This window comes from Pseudonaja textilis, chromosome 1, assembly GCF_049901715.1.
Source record: "Pseudonaja textilis isolate UNSWEBS1 chromosome 1, rPseTex1.2, whole genome shotgun sequence".
NCBI lineage: Eukaryota > Metazoa > Chordata > Lepidosauria > Squamata > Elapidae > Pseudonaja > Pseudonaja textilis.
In genome coordinates, this window is record NC_141990.1 from 56,622,069 (window position 1) to 56,643,927 (window position 21,859).

Below are 21,859 nucleotides of genomic sequence, written 5' to 3' on the forward strand. Positions count from 1 at the left end.
ATTTGAGAAGGGCAATTTTATCTCTGACTCAAAAACAATTAATGGTCAGACCCAGTCTGGAGTCAAACTGAATTGAAACTTTCTTTCCTCACATGCTTTAAAGGCATGTCATAAAACCAAAATAAATTGAAAAAAGGGAAGTGAACTCACATAGTTTATTAGAAAGTTCACTTTACTTTCTTTCTAATACAAAATAATCAGTCAAGATCCTTGCAGTTGTTTTATACCAAAATATTCCCTGTGGAAGGCAGAATATCCTCAACATCCTCATTGTCCTTTGATTGCTGATCAAGGTATATTAGAAGATCCTGACATTCTCCTTTGCAAATACAGGGCAGCCTTTAATTGATTGTCGAATGTTATTTCTCACAGATGTAGGCAAAGGAAGTTCTTTGTAGTTTTTCTGGCTGAGGTATGCACTTGTTAAGGAATGCTTAGATGTGCTGGACCAGATGTGCTCTGGTATCATATGCCTGCTTGGCTTGGGGATTCCATTTTGCTTGCTTTTTCATTTCTGAAGAAAGTGCCCCAGCTGGAAAAGGCTTGTGGAGCCACCAGGAACAAAAATGTTAATTGTTGCTTGGTGTATATTTCCGTGCATAATTGAATGAAAGTAAGATGCATGCTTTCAGCCGTGAATAAAATTGATAAATACATCCGATGCATTTCTAATTAAGAGTAATCACCCTGCTGAAAAGCTGATATAAGAAATCTTTGAACTGTCCATTCCAGGATGCTGATGTGAGAAAAAAAAAATAGTTCTATGATGCTATCTCCTTTGAAGATTGTAGAACCTAAGAGTGATTCTTTTCTTCCATCCTCTCTTTGATACTATTAAAATATTTAGAACTCATGTTCTGTACATGAGAGGATGAGAATGCTAACCAAGTCATTTTATTCTCTGTAAAGTCTGATGATTTCCCCCACTGGTTTTCTTACTTGCCTGTGTATGCAAAACAAAATTGCTAATGCATTTGAATGTAAGCACTTGTCTGAGCTAATTTTTCCCCATTGTCTGTGAATGGGACTTCATGTTGAGCTAACTCTTCTTGCTGTTGAAGAGTCCTGACTATGGGTTTCAACTAATTCTTCTACCAGTTAGTGAATTCAATTAGTAATTTGATTAGTGAATGCCATTATTTAACCCTCCACTTGAATTATCAACCATATCTACTGCCCTGAATACATTCCACCCCTGAATTGAAGATGCTTTAGTTTAGACCGCTGCATATAAGGGTGGAAAATCTCCTTTAAGTCACAGATGGTTTCTTTGTTGATGCAAAGGGGTTCAGCCTCAGACTGATGTATGAGTTTAAAATGTGCTAACTTTTAGATCTGAGTCTCAGGACAGCAAGCATAGATCACATCAGCCTGAACCAGAATTGGAAAAGACATTTTCCTCAAATAACCCAATCAATTTTCTTAAGGACTTCTGCAGATAATTGTTAACTTGGTTGGATTTGCTGATTGATCCTAGGAGCATGCCCATTAACAAAAATACCTGGTTAGAGGGTTTATCTTAAAAAACCCTCTAATTTAATTAAGCCTATTTCATTTTGAATGAATCTATAGATATGACTGTGTTTCCCCCCCCCCCTTCAGTTTCCTATTTAAGCTCCCATATGAAAAAGACTCTTATTTTAGTAAGCTGTTAATGGAAGGAGCACAAATAGCTTTAAAGGAGTCCTTTATGCTTGTCGTTTAGGATTATCTGAAATCAGGACAATACTAACAGAACTATATCTCCAGAAAGCCAGTATACTCTTAAGTCAAACATATTCCTGAATATTAAATGTTTTAATTAAAATGTATTTTATCAACATACTTCCCTTAGATGAGAAAAATGAAATCCAGCCATGCCTGCATGAATGCCTTGATTAGCTGGATGAGATATAATAGGCAATTTTTCTTACAGAAAAAGTCAATATGAGACATCACCCATTGAATCTCTGTCTCTCTCATAGACCCAAGACACTAGATATCCATACACATTGCAAAGATTGCTTGGAGGTGAGACATACTTCCAATGTAATCTACAGAATGCCCCTGTGACTATATAAACAGATGGGAAGGAAGCTAACCACCAGATTGCAAGAACACAAGTGAGCAATCAGATGAGGAAACCTGAACTCATTAGTAGCCTCATATTGCAATGAACAATGACAAACATTCAATTTTGCAGCAACTAAGATTGTTAGACGAGCAGGCACAAAAACAGCCAGAGAAGTGATTGGAGCCTGAGAAATGGGCCTCTCGTCAGTCAACAGGAGTGCTGATTTACCACAAATCTATCAAATACTTAGAACATAAAGGCTGGGCAGCACAAGCAAACAATGACTTAAAAGCCAGCCATCAATACATCCCAACCAACATCTAAAAAGCCATTTACAACAGGCACTATAAATACCACACACAAAGCAGTACACACTCTGCTAGAGAGAAGTTTCCTGAAGATGGACTCCAGTATGAGTCTGAAAGCTTGGAAGACAAAACCTCTGGTCCTGGTGACTGACCAGATTGGATCTTGCAACATTATTCTGGGAAACATATATTCACTTTTATTTCCAAGACACTAGAGCTTACAAAGAGAAAAGGGGATGTTGAACTCCAAGAATAGAGCCTATAAATATCAAGGCAATACATTGTTGGTAGTTGGAGTACATTTATTAGAGCAACTTGATGACTTTCCTGTGTTTTGAATTCCTTCTTCCATCAGCCTAATTAACAAGATGAATCAACATGTATATTTTTAACATGTTATGATTTCTGTATATTTTAAAACCCAAGCAACATAGGTATCTGGGGCATGTGCTTCCAATACAGCATGTGACAAAATTGAAAATAAAAAACCTCACCCCAATCTGAATATGGGCAGAGAAGAAATTTCAGAAAGATCTAAGCCATAGAGCTCACAGAGATGATAAAAGATGAGGCCTAAAGGAAGAAGACCCAAAATGATACATTTGGATAAAAAAAATTAATAAGACCAAAAGCAGCTTGGAATAAATTGTCTAATCTATCCATTGATTTAATTGCCAGTAGCTTAGGAAAATATTATGGTGTAGTTTGCTATTATGCAGGGAATTATTGGGAAAGCTGCCATCAGATGTTCACAAAATTGTGCAATAGCAAGTATTCCTCTTGAGAATATTAATGTAGTGTAGTGTTTTTCAAACTCAGCAACTTTAAGATATGTAGACTTCCAACTTCCAGAATTCTCCAACCAGTATTTCTGGGAATTGAAATCCACATTTCTTAAAAGTTGCTGAGTTTGAAAAACACTGACATAGAGCCAAGCTAGCTCACAGATGTCTAACAGTAGTTCTTGGAATTGTAACCATTTGCCCATGCTGTGTTTCTGTCCAGGACACCTTGCTCTAAAGCCTACAATGTGTTTGTCAACCTCTGCATTACACCTTTGAATTAAATGTGGGTTTAACTCTCCAGCATAAAATTGTACAGATGCATTCAGGCATCTTTTTTTTTTTTCAATAATGCAAAAAGAGAAAGGAGAAAACAGGACATTACTGACCTAGGACAGAGCAAAACTTTGACGGAACATTTCAATTTAACAACATCCACAAGTAAAATAGCAGACCAGATGAAAGTAGCTGATAAAAACCAACTGACCATTATTCAAAGAGCTGAATTGGAGCAATACACTTCCTTGAATCAAATACATAGTTTGAATTGGAACCCTTTGTTGAAAACGATGGAACTGATGCTTTGAACTGGGTCACAGATGTTCTCTAAATCCCCATTGTGGAACCCAATGATGATTCCAATAAACTCCCCCCCAATTCCATGCACTGCATGCCACGAAAGGAGAAGATGAATATGCTAAATTCCTTTTATTAGGTGCTTTAGATATTCACTTTTTTCATTTCCTCTTGTTAGGCATCTATTCCTGTTGGTCATGCAATAAAAGAAAGTGATTATATGATGCACATTATTAATGGTTATACACCACCCTCAGAAAATCTGTTCATATTTTTTCTGCCTTGTCCCAATATAGATATCACAGATAGACAGACAGACATCCCCCATACACAGATAGACACAGGCAGACAGACAGACAGAAAATTGAGAAGGAAACCAATAAAGATGACACCTGAAAAGTAGCAGACTCATCCTGTATGCTTTTTTCAATGGATGAATTGCCCACCATATACCCAACATCTCTGAGCACCAAGTTAATTTCGCCCAGTTTAGTAGCATGGTTTCATTTAGCAAGATTAATGAAAAACCTTCATGTGTCATTTTACTGGCATGCTACATTCACGGGTTTTTCTGGGATGTGATATATTCCAGGTCACATGCTGTGATGCAGACCTGGCATCATGATGAACAGAAAGGTTTTGAGACTTCTTAGGATGATTATTAATAATCTTTGTTTTAATCTCCCCTTCCCTTTAGTTTGACTACATTAACCTATCATGAAAAATGCTTCAAACCAGAGGTGGTATTCAGCAGGTTCTGACCAGTTCTAGAGAATCGGTAGAGGAAATTTTGAGTAGTCTGGAGAACCGGCAAATACCACCCTCTGAGTGGAGATTTTACAGTATCCTTCCTCTGCCATGCCTACCAAGCCACGCCCACAGATCTGGTAGTAAATTTTTTTGAATCCCACCACTGTTTCAAACAGGTGTACATAAATACGTGGCCACTTGTGGCTGCGGGGGAGGGTGTGTGTGTGGGATGTACTAAAATAGTGTTTTTCAAAGTTAGCAACTTTAAGATGTCTGACTGTCAACTCCCAGAATTCCCCAGCCAACATCAACCATTAGACACTCATTTGATTCTCTCTTTTGAAAAGTAGATTGAGTGTATATTTGTTAGTTCATGCAGTACTATAATAGTATAAGAGCCATAGTGGTGCGGTGGTTAGAATACAGTACTGCAAGCTAACTCACTGCTCATTCCAGGAATTCGAGTCTGAGCGACTCAGGATTGACTCAGCCTTCTGAGGTTGGTAAAATGAGGATGCAGATTGTTGGGGGCAATATGCTGACTCTGTAAACTGCTTAGAGAGGACTATAAAGCACTATGGAGTGGTATATAAGTATAAGTGCTATTGCTACTAGAATTTCTACATTTAACAATTGGCCTGTTTCAAACAGAAAGAGTGAGTGTTGCTTGACTGACACATTCACCTGTTGACACACTCACCAGATTCAGCAATGATTTTTGAACAGCATCCTTTGAAATCCAATCTCAAAAGCTTATAAATAATACCACAACAAAAGCATGCTTAAGACTGCCAGCAATAAGGAAAATATAAAGAAGCTATTTTTGCATATGAGTGGCAAATAGGAAGTATGGTGGTGTGGCAGAGCCAATGAAAGGTTAACTTCATTCATATATTCATTTCTATTTTTGGTTGTATGTATTGCAACTGATTGTTTACACTAGAAGGGGAAGCCTTTTGGCTGAACATAAGCATTTTCCTGCATTGAGGTCCTATTTTATTATACTGCTATTCTTGAATCCTAAATTATTAGCCTATCCTGTTTCAGGAATAAAAATATCTCCACTGTTATTTTTGTGCCTAAAATATGTGAAGCTACCTATCCTCCTGTATATCATCTCAGTACCAAATTACTATGCTTAATTATTAGACTTCTTTTATTATTTTATGGTCATTGGGCCCTTATAAAATGATAACTGCTCCATCAATTGTATGTCACAAAAGGATTGCGATGAGGGCCTTAATTCACCATGAGTAATGTTGCCTATATCAAAACTGGTGAGAAAAGACTCAGAGTAGGTATAGTATGCATACTGGGCATAGATCATTTATTGCCATTGGCTTAAATTTTCATTTGAAGGAAATGGGTGGTTCAGAAATGTGAAAAATAAATAAATTTGGCCCTAAGCCTTGGAAAAGTGCCCTCCCCTCTTGTAGACAAAACAGGTGCCTTCTAAAGAAAGATCACACTTCAAGAAGAGAGGTTAAGCAATTTCTTTGTAGGGGAAATGTTTCCTTTACACGATTGTAAAGGATGGAAGCAGCATAATAGAACTGTTGGCTGTTTAATTCATTCTTCAACAAAGAATGCTTTTCTCTTATTAAGAGCAATTATCTTCTGAGTAATAGCTAGCTTGTAATATTGTATATATAGATAAAGCCAAATTTAAAATACTCACTGAATTGCACAGGGGAATTAATAAACTGGCTGGCTAACTATTCTGAACTGCAGTGAACCCTGGAAAGAACTTGAAGACTGGCAGCTGACACAGTTAGTAATGGGGGGATTTCTAAAGAAGATGAGTGGCATGAGACAAATTGCAAGCAGGATTCAGATCAGCAGAAAGAATGGAAAGAATGTATAGTCCAACCTGCAAAACTAAATACACATGTTCAATATCGCATATAAGAAGTTGGTTGGTTTGGCAGTGCCCGGATTACAATGTGTAAGTTTAGGAATGGAGGGATATTACTGTGGACTTGTGGAGTCCTTCAACTAGACACTGAAGGAGAAATCTTTACAGCAGGTTCATAGAACTGCTGGACTGAAGAAAAAAAGATTTGAATTCCCTTGAGGATGCCTGACTTTGCAGCTGAGAATGACTGAGTCAAAGGGTTGACTTTAAAAAAAAAACACATTTATATTGCAATAATTTGTTTTGAGGCCAAAAGGAAGCACAGCAACCTTAGAATTAAATTTGTTATTATGAAGGGTAATATGTCAAATATTCTTATAGTCCCAAGGACTGTGATTGGGATGTTGTTTTGTGAGTATGATTTGAATGCATTGCTCCTACTATTTTCCAGTCTGAGTAGTAGTACATTAGCAGGGATTAATCATTGGTGAAAGAAAGCAGTTAACTACAAAGGTGTGTGTTTGCACTACTGCAAGGGTGTCAAACTCACATTATCACGGTAGCATCATGTGACGTATTGGGACTTTCCCCCTTTGCTAAATTGGGCATGGATGTGGCCATCACCTGATGTATCTGGCCCATGGGCCAGGAGTTTGACAGCCCTGCGTTACTGTGTTTCCCATACAAAATTTGCCAATACAGTTGGGGTCATTTATTCAAAGCATATTAACCCAAGTTTGCATTTAAATTTTAGGATTTATTAGGTTTATTGTGTTTTAAGAGTTGGTTTGACTGATTTGCTGTACGTGATTGTCTCCTTTTCTAGTTGATGAACATTTGGTGTGGCTTTGCAGAATCAGAGAGTTGGGGAAGTCCTATCCCATGCAGGAATCCAAATAAACATATCCTCAGCAGATATTGCTCCTTGAATTGTGGAATTTGGAGCATTCAATTTCTCTGTACAGTTCATGCCATTGTAGAAATACTCATAATTTCCTTGGATGTTTTCAGAATATAATCTCTCAATATGGTGAATGTATTAGAAATTAAAAGAAATAGAAAATATAATTTGGAAAAACAGTAGAACATATACAGATAGATAATATAATTTACTATAATCATAAGCAAATTAAAGTTAGAAGGTGGAAGTCTATGATGTGGTTACCTAACTATATTATTATTATTATTATTATTATTATTATTATTATTATTATTATTATTATTATTATTATTATTATTATGTAAAAATATATTGAAATTTATAATTTTAGGGGATTGGAGATATAATCCCAGGATTGATTAAATTTGGTTAATGATCAGTCTTATTGGTGTTTTTAAACAATTGGGATAGTGGGTTTATGATGGAGTAATATATTAAGTAATTTTTAAAATAATAAAGTACTAGTGATTTAACAGGGGATAACAAACATACTGCATGAAGAAATATTATTGTGGCTTATAAATACAATGTGCAGGTTAAAGTCAGAAATTAGAAGACTAGGATTATGTATACCTAATTGTATTATTATTGCTAGCATTGTGTAAAAAATATATTGACCCTGTCAATATACTGTCTTCAAAATCTGTATGGATGTTAAAGAAAAATTATGATATGTATATGTATAGTTATATATACATAATATAACTATTTTGCCTTGATTATTTTTATTTATATATTTGCATAATTGTGGTCTAATTTTCTATTCATGATAGTCTGATTTGATTATATATTATCAAGTTGGTATCAATTCTCAATGACCACACAGATAGGCTTTCTCTAGGATGATCTGTCCTCAACCTGGCCCTTCAGTTCTTTCAATAGTTTACACATCAGCACTGAAATCAAATCCATTGATGGTGGTTATCCTCTTCTATTGCAATATATGATAATTTGAGTCTGGTTTCAAAATTAGCCTGCCCAAAGACGGAATTCTGAATTAATTTGGTTTTTTTCCCTATAACCTATTTGTTTATTTATTTAATTATCCATGGTATGCTCAAGTATTCTATGATATTCTTATCTTGTTGGATATTACCATTATCTGTTCAGATACCCAGCTGCGGAGAGGTGGCGGCAATACTTCGAGAAGATCTCCACCGAGGAGTTCCCACACCCACGAACCCCGCGAGGTGACCCAGTTGAAGGCCCAGTCTCAGGCATTTATGCCAGCGAGGTCGCCGATGCCATCAAGGCCATGAAAAACGGTAAGGCAACAGGACCAGACGACATCCCTGCCGACTTCTGGAAAAAGGCACTACCGGGCTCGGCATTGTGGCTGTGCGAGCTGTTCAACAACATCGTCTCCACGGAAAAGTGCCCACCACGACTGGTACCGCAGCACCACTGTTCCGATCTGGAAGGGAAGGGCAGCCCAGCGGACTGCTCCAACTACAGACCGGTCAGGTTACTGTCACACACTATGAAGATCTTTGAACGCGTCCTTGATAAGCGCATTCGGGACATCGTCGACATCAGCGTCAACCAGGCTGGATTCATCAAGAACTGCGGCACCACCGACGCCATCTTCGGTGTGCGGATGCTGATGGAGGCTCACAGAGAGAAGAAAATCCCGCTCCACACCGCCTTCCTAGACTTGGAAAAGGCCTTCGACCCGAGTCCCGCACGATCTCATCTGGTACGCACTGCGGTGACCACGGCGTGCCTGAGCTGCTCGTACAATGGGTCCAACTCCTATACAGATGTCACAAAAGCCGTGTAAGCGGCAGCTGGGATATCAGAGGAGTTTAATATTACCGTCGGCGTACACCAGGGCTCTGCTCTCTCACCACTGCTGTTCATTCTGGTGATGGACACAATTACACCACGACCTGTACACGCCCGCCCCATGGACGCTGCTCTATGCCGATGATGTGTTCCTGGCCAACCTGTGCAAGGCTGAACTAGAGCACCGAGTCCAACAGTGGCACGACCGCCTCGAGCAGTTCGGGCTCCGGCTGAACCTAAAGAAGTCCGAATACCTGACCACTGACAATGAAATGACAGGCTCCATCCACGTGAGCGGGCAGGAGCTACCGCAGCCTCCACCTTCAAGTACCTGGGAACTACTCTGGGGAAGAAGGCCTACTACAAACTGAGGTGGCAGCCAGGATCAATGCAGCGTGGGGCAAATGGAAGTCCGTCACGGGCGTCCTCTGTGACAAGAAGATGCCGATGCGCCTGAAGGCGAAAATCTATAACTCTGTGGTGCGCCCGTGGCCATATCGGCGCAGAGTGCTGGCCGACGACCAAAGAAGTCGAAAGCAGACTCCAGATAATGGAGATGCGAATGCTCCGATGGTCGGTAGGCCTCACCCTACTCGATCGCGTCAGGAACGAAGAAGTGCGTAGACGGTTCAACGCCGTGCCCATCCCCACGGTCATGAGGCAGTCCCGGCTACGATGGTTCGGCCACGTGAGCCGCGCCAAGGAAGAATCCATCATCAAATCTGTAATGAAGGTGACTGTCGGAGGAGCGAGACCGCGTGGTAGACCTAAACAACGCTGGATGGACACGATCAAGGCCGATCTAGAGATCGCGAAGGCAGACCCGACACACGTGGCAGACAGAGAGGTGTGGAAGCAGTACTCAAGGACATTAGCGGACCTCGCCCGAGCGCGAGACAAACGCTGAAGAAAAAGAAGAAGAAGAAGAAGATACCCAGTTTGATTTCTTCTGGGCCTTGATCTTTTACAGATTCTTCACGTTCATCCTTAAGAATTTATTTGATTTTATTTAATAGTTCATCTTGTTTCCTATCAGTAATTTCAAAGCAATTTCTAATATTTTATGGTAGGTATATGTTCAAAATCATACTGTAAAAACTGGTTGTTCTTTTGCTTCATTTTGATTTGGAAATTGCATTGGAATAGTTCATGATACATTTCAAATTCAGCCTCTGGCCATGCCTTTGTTACTGTAACTGAGCTCTTCCATCTTTGTGTACCAACAATATAGTCAATTTGATCTTTGTGTAGTCCATCTGGTGATGTCCATCTATATATGTGCCATTTTAATTGTTTAAAGTCTCTTCTAGCAAGGAAGACATCAATGGATTGGCAGAAATTGATGTAATTCTCCTGCTTCATTTCAGTTTCCTGGGCTATACATTTCTGAAATAATAAATGTGATTTGATTTGATTTGATTTTGGCCAAATAGTCCATGGTCTTTTTTCTCATTACTATTTCTAATTTTGGAATTTCATAAACAACACACCTTGCTTGCATGTTTTGTCTATTTCAAAATTTTGCATTGGGTCCATTTTACCATTTTGGTAAAATACAGGATATGGTTATGGTCGTCTTCTCCCATATAGAATGAAACAATGCTTGCTTGTTGTGGTCATTAAAGTAATCATCCACCTCTTGCATTGTCCTATATCAGTGCTGTGAAATGCAAGTACTTGCCTGCTTTAGCTGGATACTTTAGATAATCTTCTTTATGTATGATCATTTGAGAGTATATAAACTTGGTATACATTCCCAAATTTTCTTTTTCTTTTTGCTCATCAAGGAACACTCTCCAACCCTTCTGTCTGCAATGATGAGTAGGTTAGCAGGAGTTGAAGTAACTTTTTATATGCATGCCTAAGTTAAATGCAACAACCCATGAGGAGGAAGAGGAGGAGGAGGAGGAGGAGGAGGAGGAGGAGGAGGAGGAGGAGGAAGAGATCTTTATTCAGTTTGCTAAATGAATGAGATGATAATTTTGTTGACTGTCTCCTACCACCCAAAAGAGAAAATGACCAGGGGTATTTTAATTTTAAAATATAGGAGAAGAGAAGTAGTCTGTACAACTTGTGCTGTTTGGCTGGGTTATTTATATCTAGATTGGTACATGTCCTATGTTAGGCATAATTCATTTGGAAGTTCAAAGGAGGCTTTCTGCACTTTAAAATAGCCGATCCAATGAAGTTATTCACAGGGCAAATAGGAATCCAATTTCTGCATCAGGCATCCCCAGAAGTAACTTATTTTTCCTTCATTGTATAGGAAATCTCTATATTTTTCTCCCAAAAGTCATTCTATAGAAGAATATGACAAGTAGAGATTCAGAGCCAAGATAGAGCTTCCTTGAAGGAGAAAGATTTAAAAAAAATGGAAATTGGTTTTCTGATCGAAGACTATATCCTAAGTGGGAAAATGGAAGATATTTTTGGTGTAGACCCCTTGAAAATAGTAGGCATGCAAGGTGGCTATGACATGGCTTATGTGAAAAGCAATAAGACCAGTCTGTCTAATCTGTCTCATCTAGTAACTTTGATTCAAAGAAAGAGGTTTCTGCACATCTACTGTGCATTAACTGAAGCAGTTTTTTATACTGTGAATTGCCATGGCCATATCACTTTGATGCTTAGAAAAAAGAACTGGTGCCATTTCCAACTTTGTTTTGAAGGATGTTTCTCTTGAAACTTCACTGAAAGCTCCAAACATTTCCAAAAAGCAGGTATTTGAACTGCAGACATTGTTTCAATCCAAGTGGCAGTGTTTTTCCTCTTTTATTTCCTATAATCAAGATCCAAAGTTTTTTTTCTATTTTGATGAGTGTGGTAGTCAGAAGAAACAGGTGACTGTTAAAAATCGAAGTTTTTGGAATACATGGATTCTACTGCAAGATAATATAGTTTTGCTATATGGTATGAAACATCTTGATATCCAGTGGTGGGATTCAATTTTTTTTTACTACTGGTTATGTGGGCATGCCTTGGTGGGCATGGCAGGGGAAGGATACTGTAAAATCTCCAGTCAGAGGTGGTTTTTGCTGGTTCTCTGAACTACTCAAAATTTCCGTTACCGGTTCTCCAGAACTGGTCAGAACCTGCTGAATACTATCACTGTTAATATCCCATTTCTAAGAAGAAGCCAATATAGTAAAGTTGAAATCATATGGGAGAGCCAATTTGGTGTAGTGGTTAAAATATCAGACTAAAAAGAGGGAAGCTTTGAATTCTTATTCTGCCTGAGGCACAAAGCCAGCTGGGTGACTTTGAACAATGATTCTCAGTCCTAAAAAGGAAGTAAAATTAAACTACTTCCCACAAATCTTTATAAGGTTCGAAGGGATTTGCCAAGGCAATTGCCAGGAGTCAACACTGATTTGAAAGATTATTATTGTTGTTATTGTTGTTGTTATTATTATTGTTGTTGTTGTTAATTGGTGAGATTCACAGCCTTTGGGGCTGGTTGATAGCTCAACAGCTCGAGTCCTAACCAAGGACCTAGGAACTGTTAAGGAAGTGTCAGAGGATATAAGCTGTTCCAAGTAGGGTGGGGTTTTTTTTTTGAACAATCAGGGTATTCAAGTCTGATAAATGCAGAATTTCCAAATAGTGAGGTAGCCTTTTAGGTGTTGCTCCAAGAGCCCCAATTACAATTGGGATAACACATGATTTCTTTTTCCAAAGTTGCTTAACTTCAATTTGTAAGTCCTGGTACTGTGTGATTTTTTTTTCTTGCTGCTTGTCTTCAATTTGTGCATCACCAGGTATTGCAATGTCAATGAACCAAACCTTTTTCTTTTCAACTATTGTTATGTCAAGTGTGTTGTGGGTCAAGTGCCTGTCAGTCTGAATTCTGAACTCCCGCAAGATCTTGACTTTTTCATTCTCCAGAACCTTCTCAACCTGATGTTCCCAGTAGTTGTTACTATACTCAAATCCAAACTTTTGGCACAGTTTCCAGTGAATGATTTTAGCCACTCGGATATGGCATTCTAGATAGTCAGTTTGTGAAATTTTGCTGCACCTACTGATTAAATGGTCAACTGTTTCATCTTTCTTATTACAGAGGTGGCATTTGCTGCTGGTAGTGACATGCTGAACTTTGCCTTTATGCAATTTGTGGCTAAGGCTTGTTCTTGAGCAGCCAAAATAAAGCCTTCAGTTTCTTTTTTCAGTATTCCTGATATTAGCCACTTACAGGTAAACTTTTGGTCAGCTTTGCCTTCAATACTTTCAAGGTATTGGCCATGCATAGCTTTGCTTTTCCAATTTTCACTTCTCAGTTCACTTCTCAATTACTTCTTTTTTCGTATTCAGCTTTTGACTTGGTTGTCTTCAAAAGGCCTCCTTTATGTACTTCCTTAATCATTGGCTCTTTTACTTTTCTGGATGTAGTCATTCGAGCTGTGTCTTTCTTCTTCTACAGTCTGCTTTACTTGTATTATTATTATTATTATTATTGTTGTTGTTGTTGCTGCTGCTGCTGTTGTTGTTGTTGTTAAAAATCACATCAGAAGACAGTGCTACACTAGAGAACTCATGCACAGATATTTTCCCCATTTTAAGAGAACACTGTTACTCACAAATATTTCCACAACAAACAATGTGTCTGTGCAAATTAAGAGTTGTAATTTCAGCAGAACTATTTCCATTTGAAAAAGCCCAAACAAGTTCACAATGTGTTGTGTGACCAACAGGTATACTACAATACCAAAGGAGTATAAATCATAATGTATAGTTTAATATAGCTATGAGGAAACATGCATCTCCAGATTCTTTTAGGTTCCAGCCTCTATTGGCCCATTCAACATAACTAATAAATGCTGTATAATGTTCCAGAAGTCTGGAAAAATATTGTTAGGATGCAGTGCTGTATTTACACTTAGATTATTACCTGTCGGCAAAATTTGATGAAATAACCCTTTTGATTTTCTTAGGGCAGAACAACAAAAAGAAAGAGACAACTCACATTGCACGGACAATAAACTGCACTTAGAGGACAAGTCGTGTAAGTCAGTTTTGAATAGATGTTTGGTTAAAAAACAAAATAAAATGGCAGAAAAATGATAAAGGAAACACAAAATTAAAAAGATGTTTTAACTTTTTTCTAGCACTGAAGGGGGATTCTGGCTCTTTTTCAAAGCCCTCCAAATTGCAGAGGATAACACAACTAAATTTTGACAGTAAAAAAATAAAAATAAATTAACTCCTGTATTTAGCAGTCATGTTACAGCATCACCAACCATGTCTACTGCAGTCCTAAAAGACTATTAAAAAAGAAGCTTAATATCTGGGGGGGGGGAGAAGGTGGAAGAATGTAGACCTGCCATAAAGAAGAGCTTCACTGGTATATTTAGGGATTTATAAACATCTTCTCCTTTAAATTGATCACTGACATGTTCAGGGTAACTTCATTTATCTAAGAATCAATAAAAGGAAAATAACTTTTTAAAACAAAAGTCTCACAGTGGAAGGCCCTGAGTTTCCAGTAAACAGCATGAACTACCTTCAAATGATATATGCATGTCCCAAAATATTGCATTGCCGCACATGCCACTCTCTGAAAATAGGAAAGATAGATATATGCTTGAGGCATTCCATCAGGCTTTAGCAGGGTGAAATGGGAAACAGGAGCCTTCAATCAAATAAAGAGAAAAGAGCTGCATGATGATCCATTTCACTAGGCTATAGCAGGCCCATCTCATCAGATCCACTGAGAGTTCAACTCGATTGGCCTCCAACTTCACCAGTTGCCAGCTTTATCATATAAAAGGCTGCCTATGTCAACTCCTCTCTGATGTCTGAGACGAATCTTGAATAAGACTGAGCAGCAGTCTTAGTGACCCATTTCTTTTTTAATCAGTTAAGTGATCAAATATTTGTGGTGCAGTATTTTTGTTCTCACACATTCCTTCAGGTGCTTTTGCTATAACTCTCCCAGGATCAGTCTTATCCTTGCTTTTTCAGGTAGTTCAGAAAAAAACAAAGTGTACATCATTACCAGTATCTGATTGTGAGCTCTGTGAAAAGACAAACATAGCAAAATTTATGTACCTAGACAATATTCTGTAAAAGGATGGAACAATGTTTAATTGACTATAATATGCATGCCAAGAAAATGCATGTGAGGTTATTTTACTGCAGTCCCAATTGTTCTTTTCATAACACTGCCATTGATCAGTTGTTTTGAGCAGTTTTTCAATAAATGAAGTTGATTGTCAGCCATTGACTGAGCAACTCCTTCAAGTGCATACAGATCAACTCTGCCCTATATTTTGAACGTGTTGGAAAAGGAGAACTGAAGAGGTAAATTGCTGCATCTCCAGATGTCAATGGCAAATTGCTCTGTTAACACACGGTGCAATGGCTAAGACTTCTGCACATGTTCGCTGTGCATTTGTCAAGATGAGTCATATTTGTAGCAAATTAAATTGTCCAAGTTGCTCTTGAGGCATCTCAGTTTCTTCAGTTGTCCTAAGACTACCTTGTTCAATCTGATTTTGAATGTTGATAGTAATATGAACTCTGTTCTGAAGGGTTTAGGCTTCTGCCTGGGATGTTCTCTTATGGGGTGGAGGTTATCTGTTAAAACTGAGTGTGGTGGAAAGAGTCTGGACAACCATTTTCTGAAATGGTATAGGGTCTCCTGCTTGAGCAAATAGTTGGACTAGAAGACCTCCAAGGTCTATTTCAACTCTATTATTCTATGATCTATTTTGAATAAGATTTCTTCCTGGCCAAATAGATGCAGAATTGTCTATCTGCTCTATGAAGTGTTACTTTGTTTTAAGATCCATACATTATGCTTGAAGAAATTATACTGACAGGCAGGATCAAATATTTTAAAAAAGTAAATGTTTCTTCTAATCAATAAAATGCTTTTTTGAAGCCATCCACATTGTCCTTCCTATTTTTATGGACTGCTGATTTTCCCTTTCCCCAAAGCTGGTTCTTTTCACTTTCCAAATCCAGCAAGAAAGGGAAAATATTTGCACTATGAGGTCCTATTGTACTGTACCATCATCTAGAAAAGCTAATTCTATTTGCTGAATGACTAGACATGGTGCATACATCTTTTAGGTGTTGTAGCTCAGAAGCTCCATCTTTCATATTCAGGCTTTAAGAAATCTAATATTATGACAGCTGTACCTCTTGTGCTCATGAATGTTTTGACTATTATTTAAATAGGTCCATTGCAAAACAAAAAACCATGGGTTGCCAGGATTCTGCCTTCATCACATAAATCCTGGTTTTTGTCCATATTTATTTATTTAGATTTATTTATAGAGATGCCCATCGTGCCACAGTGATGCCATACAACTAACAACAGATTTTTAAAAAACATGCAAATAAGAACAGAAAACAAGTAAAACATTAAAATTTATAATGACCACTGAGGTAAAAACAAATCTAATAAACTAAGAATACCCTACAGATCCTCAACCTTATACATGGGAACACATCCAGATCTTTAAGACTTTTTGACAGGTTGACAGAGTCATTGAGAATATAACCTGAGAGGGTGTAATGTCCTAAAGGGCGGTTGCTATGATAGAAAATATCCCCTTTCTGGGACTTGCAAAATGATTGGCCAGGAGGACCATGCTTGTTCTGCATGCTCCTCCTGACAAAACTGATGGGGTGGGTAAAAAGGTGGTCCCACAAATAATCCAACTGCATGTCATGAAGAGTTACATTGGTGAGTATCGGCACCTTGAATTGCACTTATTAGCCAAATGGGACCTAGTGCAGCTTGTTGATTGTTGATTGTTCATGCCTCCTGGGTCAGCTGCAACTTCTGGATGCTCTTCAAGAGCAGCCCCATATCAAGCACTTTGCAGTCATCATTAATCCCCATCCTGATTACAGAATATTCTTGATTTTTATTCCTTCAGTGTTGACTTTAGCCCTTCATTACCCAAAGGATTCAAGATCCTCTTTGACAACTCCTAGTGAAGTTTCTAAAATATCCCCTAGCTCAAACCTAAGAGCTCTTCTTTGGTTTTTTTTCTTTAAAAAAATTATTATTATTATTATTATTATTATTATTATTATTATTATTATTATTATTATTATTATTATGATTAGTAATAATAATATTTGTCATCATCATCATCATTTTAGCATTTTTTTCATCATTTTTTAAACTGTTCATGAAAAGGATGTTCCTCTTTAGTATCTACAACAGGCTTCTCTTTCTCTCTCTCTCCCTCTCTCCCTCCCTCCCTCCCTCTCCCCCTTCCCCTCTCCCCTTTACAAAAAAGGGACAAGCTTCCTGCTGATGCTTCTCCCTACTCCATCTGGAGCCTGCTAGTCTGCCTGGCAGACTCTCTTTTACAGCAGAGAGTCTTCTCTTCCTTTGAACACCGAGATTGAGAGAAAACTGGCAGGCTGCTGCCTTTGGAGTCAAAGAGTTTGGGGGATGTGGATTAACTCCTAACATCCCCTTTCCTTCTCCCCTGACTTCTCCATTCCCTTTCTTTCTTTCTTTCTTTCTTTCTTTCTTTCTTTCTTTCTTGCTTTCTTTCTTTCTTTCTTTCTTTCTTTCTTTCTTTCTCTCTCTCTCTCTCTCTTTCTTTCTTTCTTTCTTTCTTTCTTTCTTTCTTTCTTTCTCTCTCTTTTCTCTCTCTTCCTCCTTCCTACTCTGTCTTTCTCCTCCCATCTCTCCCTCCCTCTTTTTCCTTCCTTCCTTCCTTCCTTCCTTCCTTCCTTCCTTCCTTCCTTCCTTCCTTCCTTCCTTCCTTCCTTCCTTCCATCCATCCATCCATCCATCCAAACATCCCTCCCTACATGGATGTGTTTTTGCTGCACAGATCCTCTTTCTGTGCCACAGCATCAGGAGACGTGAGAGCAGAATAGCTCGAGCTGCTTGTGAGGGTGGATTCTCTCCACCCCCCTCCATCTCTCTCTCTCTCTCTCTCTCTCTCTCTCTCTCTCTCCTCCCACTTTCACACAGCTTGTTTTACAAGTCGGTGAGGCTCTGCCATCTAGAGCACTTTATGAGATCATTCCAATCTGCCGCGTTTTCCCCCCTCCCCGCCTTCTGCTTTTTCTCCCCCATACTTCTCTTTGTGCATGCGTGTATGTGTGCATGTGTGGGTGGGTAATCCTTCCACCTTTTCCTCTTACATACATATGTACATCTACACCAAAGCAAGGTTCCTGCTAACATGAACTTGAAGACTTGCTCAACCCACATGCTTGTGATACCCCGGGATGTCATGGGATCCAGCTGCTTGAAAAGCCTGCAGGCTGCTGCGCTCAGTCATTCAAAACAAGTCTTTTGAAAACAACAACAGAAAACAAGTTTATTCACTTTCTTTCTTGCACGCTCACACACACAGACACTGGTTTTCTATTCTCCCTCTTTTTTTTTTTAAGCCTCCTTTTTTTGTGCTTTGGATATTTCTGAGTAAGGAGTCTCAAGGATTCTGTTGTTTGGACTACACTGAATCAAATTCCATCTGCCAAGGTTTCTTCATTTTTGTATTACTAGATTGACTAAGGATTTAAAAAAAGATTATTTTATGTCTTTGCCTGGAGCAGGAGGGAATGGATGAATGGCATAGCAAGAAGAACTAAATTTCTTCCAGAAATTGACTTACTGAACCAAGGATAAATGTGATTCCTCAAAGGTAAGAGTTTATTATGAAACTACCACTATTTATAAAATGTAAATTGTTTTTCTAATATCGGAGACGGCTTTTGAGATAGATTGGAAAAACACTGGGGGGAAGGTGTAACTTTATTTCTTCGGAATTTAAAACCTTGATAACCGACATTATGGTGAGAGAGAAGAAATGTTTTCCGTTCCCTTTTTGGGTGAAAAGGGAGCTAAGACATATTGTGCTTTGACATATTGTTCAAGCTTATGATAGAAAAGGAAAATGTTGTTGGAGTGAATTAGAAATGAATAAGAATTAGGAAGGTGAAAATAGGAAGATTGGTCCTACTCTGTTAAAAAGAGGATTGTTGGGAAAAGAAAGGAGGAGAAATTTGAGAAAGCCACCCAGGAATAGATCTGACAGGGAAGGAAAATCCTGCAAAGCTAAGAACTTTGCTATGCAGATAAACTCCACTGTATATGGAAATGTACACTTCAAGGATGGAAGATCTTGGGAAATGTCATAGAGATAAATGGAAGTTGAAGCAACATGACAGCTGACAATGAGAGGCAAAAAGGGAATAACACAGGTCAGGTGAGTGGATTCCTTTCTTATCCTCCTACATCAGCACAACCTTAAGGTCCTATAAAATGAGACATTCTCTATGGGATCTATTTCCTAGAACTGCCAAAGGAGATGAAGAACCTCACAGAACGTGTCATGAACATCTTAGTCCAGCGTCATCTGATGTTTACAATTCCCCAAAAGAAATGGGTAGCAAAGGCAGTGGAGATCAGAGATAATATGACAAATTGAAATGGGAAGATTCCTTTAGTTTCTTGGCAGGGTAGGCCTGCCCCACCTCTGCCCCTCCCCCATTTACTCAGTATATATATAAAAAATGGTGCTATAGAATCAAAATAAAGGTATGATATTATGGTCAAATCTCTTGGGATGGATATGCATTTATGACTTCTGCAAAGCTTTTGAACGTGTGAAACAGTGCAGCTACTTTCCTGTCTGTATTCCTAAATTGATACAAAATGAAAATGTTTTGGGTTTTTTGATCAAACCATTTTACAGAAAAATTGAACTCTGAGAACTATGAGATAATTTTCAGTTTCTGGAAATGCTAAAAAAGTGTAATTTCCTATCCAGGAATAGGACTAAATGTTTATGAGCAACTTTTTTCTACTCTCATAGAAAGAAAGAAAGCCAGAAGGTTACATCAAGAATAGTTTGCTGAAATGTGCTGTACGTCCAATATGTGCTATGTTATATACAGTGCCATACAAAAGTCCAAGAGATGGCCCTACATGTTCCCACCTCAGGGATATTATGGAACATCTCTGGTACCTCTCATTTCATTGGCTAGCAAATGTTTTACCATGGAAATGCTAATGTGTGTACAAATCCTTGTTGTGAAGATGGTCTGAGGAAGTGATAAAAGTGCCAGCAAGTGGGATACAACTTTTATTGTTTTTTTGTTTACTTTCCCCTTATTTTTCTTGTTCCCTGTACATTTTGTGTAATAGTGAAGATAGCTGTTTTTAACCCAGACATCCTAGGTATCCATTGAAAGCTCCAGAGCACTTGGTAGAACATGAAACAAATATCTGCAGCTCTACCCTCTTTTTATCTTGAGACAGTGGGTTAATCTTGAGCATCAGTCACTTGTCCCCTCTTTTTATTTATTTTTTGCTGGTTGTCTTCTTGATTATGAAAACTGAAAAAAACATGCTTAGTATTTTGTCACTTTTTGAGTTGGCCTAATGATCTTATTGCCTTACTGTGGAATTTATAACAAGTTATGACTATTTGTATTTGGATGCATCACTCTATAGTCTGAACCATCTTGTGAAAACAGACAGCAAAGCAAAGGCAGATGCTGGCTTACTGAAAATTAGTAATAGAAAGGTCGTTGTGGTTAAAATAATAATAATAAATCACATACAAAAGCACACACTTCCATTGGGCAAGCATTTGTTGCTGTCCGAGCTGGCATCTTTCATATTGCTAACTTAATTCTGAGGTTACCTTCTCATGGCTGTGACAAAAAAAAAAATGTAATGTTGACACCCAGCTGTGGTTTTAGGCAGATTAATTTTGCAATGCGCATGGAGATCCTATCCACACTAGAGAGAGTAATCACCACTTGTTTCTTGCTCCTTCCCTCAGCTTTGCCTGATCCATCACCCCTGTTGCTACGATTTATAAATGCTCAATTGAATTTGAATGTTGAATATAGTTGTTGATGTTTCCCTTAGAAAAAATAGGAAGGGTTCATTTAGGATTTTTTTTCCAGAAGTTTCTGTCTCTCTTTCTGTGTCACTTGAGCTGACACCTCCACTGCCTCCTTACTGAGGGCCATCAACCCAGCCACTGATTTTTAAAATGAGGTGTTTATGCCTTATTCTGGACAGGGAGGAATTTTGGTGAAATGCCACTTGTTGAAGGCTGGAAATTACATCCAAACAATCATATTCCAGTCCTCACGGTAGAGGTTGTATTTTTATTTCTCTTTGCTTGTTGCCAATAGATTGGACTGAAAAAAACATTGGACTGATAATCTTTAACACCATTTTTCCACCAGGAGAGAATAGAAGGAAGGGTTTTTTTTTAAAAAAAAAAAAAGGAGGGGAAGGGAGGAACCAGATGTTTCTATGCTCCTTTTTCTATACCTATAACACCCAGCTTTATCTCAAAGAATGGAAAGAAATTCATGGTAATTATGATGTGCTATCATGGACAAGAGACTTCTGGGTAAAAAAAAAGGTGCAGGCAAACTGTGATAGCCTTGGTACTTTGAGATATTCAGAACTGATCTGGGAAAAACTGAATTTGAAAGGTTGTAAAGTACAACTTTAATTACCATTAGCAAATATGGCAGCCTCAGTTAATGAAAATGGAACAAGGAGTTTCCAAATATTCCTTTGTCATCAATAGCTTGTAAATAGATTTATGGTTACAGAACATAATTTGGAAAAAAACTGAAATATGAGCTCCAAATCCAATGCACAAGTATAAAATTTACCCTTAAATATTTTGGCAAAATCATTGATTCAAGGGAATCTTTCTGTGGACAGATGGTTAGATATGAAATAAACCACTGAGCTCACTGAGAGTATCTATCCATCCTAGAAGATTGCATATGATAGCACATTCCAGACCCCTTCCCTGAAATTTTGCAATCTAGTGGGATTTCTGAACT

General features: G+C 38.2%; 1 protein-coding gene across 4 annotated transcripts in view; it reads left to right on the forward strand.

Moving 5' to 3' along the window:
* The first annotated feature begins 18,021 nt into the window (after positions 1 to 18,021).
* LRFN2 (leucine rich repeat and fibronectin type III domain containing 2) overlaps positions 18,022 to 21,859 on the forward strand; it is a 311,191-nt gene continuing 307,353 nt past the window's right edge. For 2 of the 4 annotated variants that reach the window (XM_087935027.1, XM_087935041.1), the window contains exon 1: positions 18,022 to 18,678. The gene's annotated coding sequence lies outside the window, so the exon portion shown is untranslated. The remainder of the gene's footprint in view (positions 18,679 to 21,859) is intronic. The other 2 variants (XM_087935011.1, XM_087935019.1) reach the window with 1 other exon arrangement.